Source organism: Mesoplodon mirus, assembly GCF_964341445.2.
Source record: "Mesoplodon mirus genome assembly, chromosome: 13".
NCBI classification, from domain to species: domain Eukaryota; kingdom Metazoa; phylum Chordata; class Mammalia; order Artiodactyla; family Ziphiidae; genus Mesoplodon; species Mesoplodon mirus.
Window position 1 is genome coordinate 84,743,263 of NC_138989.1, and position 8,338 is coordinate 84,751,600.

The window sequence follows — 8,338 nt, forward strand, 5'->3', positions numbered from 1 at the left end:
GGCTTGCATGTTGGAATAGCTGGAATAGAGTTTATAAAAGTTGAAATGACTGGTTCAGAGAGAGGGAGAGAGCAGGCCAACCAGGGGAAGATACAAGAAAAGCCAAGCAATTTTGAGAGAATCTGTTGAGTTTAGTGACTGGGAATCATAGCACTGTCAATTTGCTAGGCAGTGTAAATATATACCCAATGTTTATATAAATAAATGTCAGTGCTCAAGTTGCCAGAAAACTCAGGAATAAAAGAAAACAGTAGTTCCTAACACCACAGGGGACCCATTTCAAATGACAGCATGAAAGAAGAACTCTCATTAAATAGACAGGAGGGGGCGGGGTCAAGATGGCCGACTAGGAGGACACGGAATTCGCGTCTCCAAACAACCAGGGCACCTACCAGGCACCAGTGGGGGACCACGGACACCTAAGGGGACAGAGGAACCCCCAGTGACCGGGTAGGACGTGGGGCGTGGGGGGAGTGAGGGGGGAGGAGAAGTGGTGGCGGGACGGGATTGGCGCCCGAGGGGCGGCTCGGGGAGGGGAAGGGATCCCACGCCTGAAGGGGGAAATTGGGGGACCACTGGGAGGGCAGAGGACCAAAAGGGAGCGTGGCCAGGTTTCCCCTGCCCACTTGGGCCCCCAGGAACCTGCTGAGATCCAGGCCTGATTCTCTGCCCACCGAGGCCCCCTCCAGCCATGCGGGTCCTGACGGAGAGGGAGGGAGGGAAGAGGGAGCGAAAGTAAAGGCTGGACCTCCCGGACGGCACCCCTGAGGGGCGGCTGGGGGAGGGGAGGAGTTCCTACACCCAGTGGGACCCACCCACGGTTAGGGGTGCAGCGGGGATGGGGGAAACGGTGGGGGAGGGGAGTGAGGGAACGGAAGGGAACGGGGCCAGCGCTTTCCCTGTCCACTCAGGCACCAGGGAGGCCTGCTGGGCTCCTGGCCTAATCCTCTGCCCTCGGAGCCTCCCTCCTGCAGGGCAGAGCCCAAGCCCCGCCCCTACCCCCCCAGGGCCCCACCTCTACCCTCGGAGACCCCCTCCGAGACCCCCTCCAACGGGCTGGGCCTAAGCCCCACCCACACACACACACACACGCACGCAGGGCCCTACTTCCAAACTCCAGAGCTCCACACTCCAGAGGCCCTCTTTTCCACGTGCTGCCTCTCCCCTTCCATGCAGGGCTTAAGCAGAGGCCCTGCCCCATGGTTGAACGTGGCCCGCCTAGGCCCCGCCCCCAGGGCCTTTTCCAGCTGCAGCTGCATGGGTCCTGAGCCTAGGCCTCGCCCCATGCTCAAAGGTCACCCCCCACCCGCCTAGGTCCCGCCCCACCCTAAACCCCACCCCTGCCTAAGTTCCACCCCCACCTAAACTCCACCCCACATAGCCAAGGCTTCTTTTTTTTCTTTCCTTTTTTCCTCTTTTAGATTGGGGCTCTGTTTTACCTTGTTGATGCATTTATATATTTTTTTTTCTAATAAATCTTTTATTTTTCTAATTTTATTTTATTCTGTGTACTTTGTTATTGTTCAGCTCCTTTTGGCTTGTTCCCCTTTTTTTCTTTTCTTTTTCTGTTGTGATTTTATTTTACCTTGTTGCAGTTGTTTCAATTATATTTTTATTTTTCCTAATATATTTTTTATCTTTCTAATTGTATTTTGTTTTTCATTCTTTGTTATTGTACTGCTCCTTTTTTGCTTTGGCCACACCACACAGCTTGCAGAATCTTGGTTCCCAGGCTGGAGGTCGGGCCCGAACTCCTATGGTGGGAGCTCCAAGTCCAAACCACTGGACTAACAGAGAACCTCAGACCCCAGAGAATATTAATCAGAGTGAGGCCTCCTGGAATTCCTCATCTCAGCACCAAGACCTGGCTCTATCCAACTGCCTGCAAACTCCAGCACTGGACGCCTCAGACCAAACAACCAGTAAGACAGGAATATAGCCCCAGCCATCAAAAGAAAAAAAGGAAATGACAAAAAAATATGTTACAGACGAAGGAGCAAGGTAAAAACCTACAAGACCAAATAAATGAAGACGAAATAGGCAAATTACCTGAAAAAGAATTCAGAGTGGTGATAGTAAATCTTGGAAACAGAATGGATAAAATACAAGAAACATTCAACAAAGATCTAGAAGAACTAAAGAGCAAACAAACAGGGATGAACAACACAATAGCTGAAATTAAAAATACTCTAGAAAGAATCAATAGCAGAATAACCGAGGCAAAGGAAAGTTTAGGTGAGCTGGGAGATAAAATGGTGGAAATAACTGCCAGGGAGCAGAATAAAGAAAAAAGAATGAAAAGAATTGAGAGGCTGCAACCTGGGTGTTAGGAGTTACTAAACCTTTGAGCACTGTTTCAGCTTAACTGATTCTTTTCTAAACATTTTAACCACATTTGATTTTTTTCCTTTGTTTTGCCCTCGATGGTGACAGTACGATAGCTCTTCCCAAAGTACACAGACATTTTCTTCCCATGGAGAACTAGTGATGCAGACAGAGCGACCCCACTGAGAAGTTTCAGGGAAAATATTCGTGGCACAGAGCAGTGACATAGCTTCTTAGAATAAACTTCTCCAGCTGTGCTCTGAAGTAGGTTGCCCTTTTCAGTCATCCTCTGTTTTGGGGGTGAAGTTTAAGAGTTACATCACGGTGTCTGGTTACTGTTCTTTGACTCATGCCTCTCGTCCACCGCTTTATGAAACTGTAGTGTTCTCTACAAACCCACAGGAGCCCTGAGCCCAGTCACTTAATGAAATGGTAGAGTCAGCCGGATCAAGAATTGTAAAATGACTTGAAAGGGTTTGACGTACTGTGCCTTAAGCTACATTGGTCTATAGCATTTAAACCATTCTGACTTGAATGAGACTCTGGCCCTGCCAGGAAAATTAGTCTTTTATGATCCTGAAGATGCGAAATGTTTTCTCTCTCTAAAGGTTCACACATATACAGAAGACGATGTGTAGGTTTAAAGTAATAATAAGCATTCTTTTGCTGGAGAAGGTATGGAGAAAAGGGAACCCTATTGCACTCTTGGTGGGAATGTAAATTGATAGAGCCACTATGGAGAACAGTATGGAGGTTCCTCAAAAAACTAAAAATAGAACTACCATACGACCCAGCAATCCCACTACTGGACATATAGCCTGAGAAAACCATAATTCAAAAAGAGTCATGTACCACAATATTCATTGCAGCACTATTTACAATAGCCAGGACATGGAAGTAACCTAAGTGTCCATCAACAGATGAATGGATAAAGAAGATGTGGCACATATATACAATGGGATATTACTCAGCCATTAAAAAAACGAAATTGAGTTATTTGTAGTGAGGTGGATGGACTTAGAGTCTGTCATACCGAGTGAAGTAAGGCAGAAAGAGAAAAACAAATACCGTATGCTAACACATATATATAGAATCTAAAAAAAAAAAAAAGGTCATGAAGAACCTAGGGGCAGGACAGGAATAAAGACCCAGACATAGAGAATGGACTTGAGGACACGGGGAGGGTGAAGGGGAAGCTGGGACGAAGTGAGAGAGTGGCATGGACATATATACACTACCAAATGTAAAATAGATAGCTAGTGGGAAGCAGCCGCAGAGCACAGGGAAATCAGCTCGGTGCTTTGTGACCACCTACAGGGGTGGGATAGGGAGGGGATATGGGGATATATGTATACATATAGCTGATTCATTTTGTTATACAGCAGAAACTAACACAACATTGTAAAGCAATTATACTCCAATAAAGATGTTAAAAAAATAAAAATTAAAAAAATTAATGATAAGCATTTTTTAAAGGAGCAACAATGATGATACACCGTTTTTGGACAAATAAAAGCAAGGCTTCCTTATCTGAGTTATTTCCTGGAGGTTCTCTCATGCTTCTGATGAATACTTGGTATGTTTTCTGACAATGGGTTAGTACAGAAGTTCATTTGAGAGATAAAAGTGTGATTGAGTCGTAAGTTGTTTAATTATTTTAATATAAAGTTAAAAGTTGAAATTAGAAGACAGCCTACTTTGTCAGCCCTGACCAAGAACTTATTTCTCAACCATTAAAACCCATCTAGATCTTATGTCTCTAATGCAACGTTTTCTGGTCACTTATGACATATAAATTCCCAGTCCACTGGGAATCGCGGCTTGGTCTTTACTCATCTTCTCTGTTACTTTGACACTTTTAAACCTTCACCCTTCCTGAAATGCCTTTACAATTAGTAACACCACAGTTTTCTGAGTTTCCTTGTCTATCATCTACATAATAATCTCCTTCGTTGAGTATGCTCCCCACATCTGCCCCTCAAGTGTCACTGTTCACCTAGATCTCCATCTTGGTCTCTCTTTTTCTTTATCTTAAAGATAATGACTCATTTTTGACCCACACCTGCTCTTCTTCCTTATTCCCTGTTTCACTGAATGATGCCAAAAATACCAGGCTGTTCATGCAGAAAGTGATGGTCACCTGGATCTCTTCCTCTCCCTAAAAATCTCTTTAGCACATCCTCTCATATTGATTCCCACGGCCATTGACTAAAACCATGCCTTCATCACCTGTGGCTGGCTTGCTTCATCAGCTTCCTTCTTAGTTTCTCAGCCTATTGGCCTGCCAGCCTCCAATCCAACGCTGCCCCATACAGTAACAATGAGTCATGTGTGGCTCTTTAAGTTCTAATTAAATAAAATTTGAAATTCAGCTCCTCGGTTGCCCTGGCCATATGTGACAAGTGGCTACTGCATTAGACAGCACTTATTTAAGATATTTCCATCATCACAAAACTTTCTGTTAGATGGTGCTGTTTCAGTTATCCACCCAATGTATGCTCCATGGATCACTAGACTAAATCTTTCCCCTCATTAGCTAATACCTCAAAGCAATCTCAGTCTCAGCTTTCTCTAACCCTCCAAGGGTATACGAGATGCTTCATCTCTGAGCATTCATGACATTCTGTGCTTCTCTTGATTATAAAGAGCAATAATCATGTGCTTGTCTATTTCTTCCACAAGGATGTAACCCTGAGGACAGGAATTAAGTCTGTATCTCAAGATAGTGATATGTGCATTTAATTATCCATGTATTAATTCCACAAATATTTACTGAGCTTTGCTAGGGACTGTACAACACTAAGTATTGAACAATTTAAAACTTTTTAAATGTAGGTATACTCTAGGTGTTCAGTAAGTGTTTGTTGACTGAGCAAGTAATTTTGACTCTGATCCTAGAGAATCAATAACATGTAAATCAACTGACACATTTTTTGACATAACATATTTGGCAGTACTGTCATAAATAGACCATTAGGTTATACAAAGTATAAGTTTACCAGGTAGAGATTTCTTTGCTTTCATTCTGTGAAAGAACAGATTTTAGGGGGCATGGTCATCCAATTGACTATTATCTTCAGAGGAGCAGAGTCTCTTTCTTTTGCTCAAAATTTTATCCTGCACCCAGCCAAAAATGTAGCAAGTCCTCAATAAGTATTTGTTGGATAAATGTTAAGTGAACACAGGTATCAATTAGCTTCTTTTTATATATGTATAAATGATTCCCTTTTTTATGGACTTCTATTTATTTATTTATTTGTTTATTTATTTATTTATTTATGGTTGCATTGGGTCTTTGTTGCTGTGCGTGGGCTTTCTCTAGTTGCGGCGAGCAGGGGCTACTCTTCATTGTGGTGCACGGACTCTAGGCGCATGGGCTTCAATAGTTGTGGCACGCGGTCTTCTGTAGTTGTGGCACGTGGGCTTCAGTAGTTGTGGCACATGGGCTCAGTAGTTGTGGCTCGCGGGCTCTAGAGCACAGGCTCAGTAGTTGTGGTGCACGGGCTTAGTTGCTCCGCGGCATGTGGGATCTTCCCAGACCAGGGTCCGAACCCGTGTCCCCTGCATTGGCAGGTGGATTCTTAACCACTGCGCCACCAGGGAAGTCCCTCAATTAGCTTCTTGAGTTCTTTAATCATAAACCAAAAATATTCTTAAAAAGGTCCTCTCCTACATGATTCAAATATCTTAAAATCTCTGTTTTTGGAATTAAAGTCATTTTTAAGTATTTAAAAGATATAAGGAACTTTTGGAAAAAGTTAAGAGAAGTTGTATAATAACTAAGTCAAAGTAAAATGCACCTTTGTTATATATTGTAGAATCACTATGCTGGAAAAAGTGCCAACTACATTATCCATTTCATTAAATTGGATAGTTTTCACCATAAGATTCCTCTTTTGTTATGTGTCCCTAGAGAGAACAAACTATAATAGTATAGATATTGTAATAGTGCAGTGAAGATCATGAAACAGCCAGAATTGTACGATGCCTGCTCCTAGAATAATTTGAGGAACATACATATAGTGTCATCAATTGAAAAGTTTTCAGGGAATGAAAATACGATAGTAGATTATGGATCAATGGTCTCATACTGTTGCTCTAAGTAGTAATTCTCATAAAACAGTTGAAAGCATATGCTTGAAATGGAAAAGCATCACTGGCCACCACCGTCAATATAAAACTGAATATATTGTTTGAATGTCGGAGCTACTTCTTGGAGACATTCAAAACTCCATTTTTGCTGTGGAACTTACAAACTTCAAATTCTTATGTAATTAATTGAAAATAATCTAAAAAATAAATGTTCTTCCATTTAATAGACTAAGCAAATCATTATATTACATACCATATTGCATGTTATTCAATGACCGTGAGCAAAAACAGAAGCTGTCAACAAGGACTCATATGACAAGTTCAAATGGTTACTGGAATGTGATAGACTCTTTTTTTTTTTTTTTGGTTTGTGCAACTTTATTGAAGAAAAATAAATCAATTACTAGCAGAGCTATTAGTTGATCACTCATCCATTGACAACTTGCATCATTTATTCAGTGCCATATTAAACAGTGTATTGGAAGATAGATTAACTAATAGCTCCAAGCCTCCTAACAATTTAAATGAAAATTACAAAATGTTTGAGACCCTATTTTGGAATACAAAGGGTGTTTGACTTCCAATTTCCATTCTCTGTAGAGCAAGAACAGGTCATTCCTTTATTGACATGCATAAAATACATCACATTTTCTGTTCTGCTGATGCTATCAATTCAATACCAGTTCTCCAGCCACATCAGTTATGAGCATAAAGTATATTATGTAACCTCAAATCTCTAACAGTGGAAGACTTAAACAAGAATGGATGCTGCTAGAATAATGCTGCTTTCTTTGATGTGACAACTCAGCTTCCAACTTCCTCCCCCTCTGCTGATTCTTCAGCATGTTAGAGCAGTGAGGAATGGCTTTAGACTCATAACCAAGTTAGAGTGAAGACATTGGCCACATAATACACATGCTCCATTTTTTAAAAAATTCTGAAACTTGGGCAACTGTTGTCTTGTAACTACTTTACAGTTTCTAAAAGCAGTTATTGTCCAAAGCTGGAAGAACTTAAGTCTTCTCAGGTGAGCATGTGAATGAATGGAGGGAGATAAACAAAAAATAAAATTAAAAAAGATGAGGTCTGATAGGGGAGCAGCCGGATAAGAAAATCAAAAAAGGAACAGCAATTTAAATTTTATTCCAGCTATAATGCAGGTTATTCTGACTTTAAGGTAGCATCACATGGCCTACTTCTGAGTCCATTCTCGAGATATTCTGTTGTACTTATCTCTGTCTGTTTTATAGATCTGTGCAATCTCTGGCACTAGGGGGTCATCTGGGTTTGGATCACATAGCAGTGAACAAATGGATTAAAGAATTTTAGAAATAGTTAAAGCAGGAGACCGCTGTGATCTTAGAATATCGAGACAAATGCTGCCATTACTGTTAATATTTGGATGATAAATTCTTGTTGTAAATGCAGCCTTAGGTGGTTTGAAGGGGTAGTCTGTAGGAAAATGAATTGTCAAAAAGAATACACCGCCTTGACATGGGCTGTCATTAGGCCCCATAATTGTGGCTTGCCAATGAAACATATCATCCCCAAGTGGACCTGCAGAATTGTGCTGGAGGGTCACGGGCCAAATCGCTAAGCTCCTTATTCGTCTGTTTCAGCGCCATCGTCTGTGCTTTTCGTCTGGCCCCTCACTATCTCGGTGTGTGTTCAAAGTTCCGGCCAAAACTCTTGATTATCCGGGCGGCTGGGAGGGATTGTCTCTTGGTCTCACACCGGCTCCGCTAGACGCAGGCGCAGAGGGGCCGGGGCCTCCCTCAAGCTGTGGCCTCCCCGCGCGGCAGCTTGTGATAGACTCTTTAAGTTATTGAAACTGGTCTACAGTATATGTACGGTCTCAACTTTTCTTATTTTTCTATATTACTTTCAAATGATTTAACTCTTATTTACTTTCTATCATTGG

The 8,338-nt window shown here is 42.0% G+C and overlaps 1 pseudogene across 1 annotated transcript; it reads right to left on the reverse strand.

Moving 5' to 3' along the window:
* Positions 1 to 7,294: 7,294 nt before the first annotated feature.
* Positions 7,295 to 8,042, reverse strand: LOC309814936 (ubiquitin-conjugating enzyme E2 D3-like; annotated as a pseudogene). The gene has a single exon. The product of its transcript is annotated as a ubiquitin-conjugating enzyme E2 D3-like (transcript).
* Positions 8,043 to 8,338: the final 296 nt, after the last annotated feature.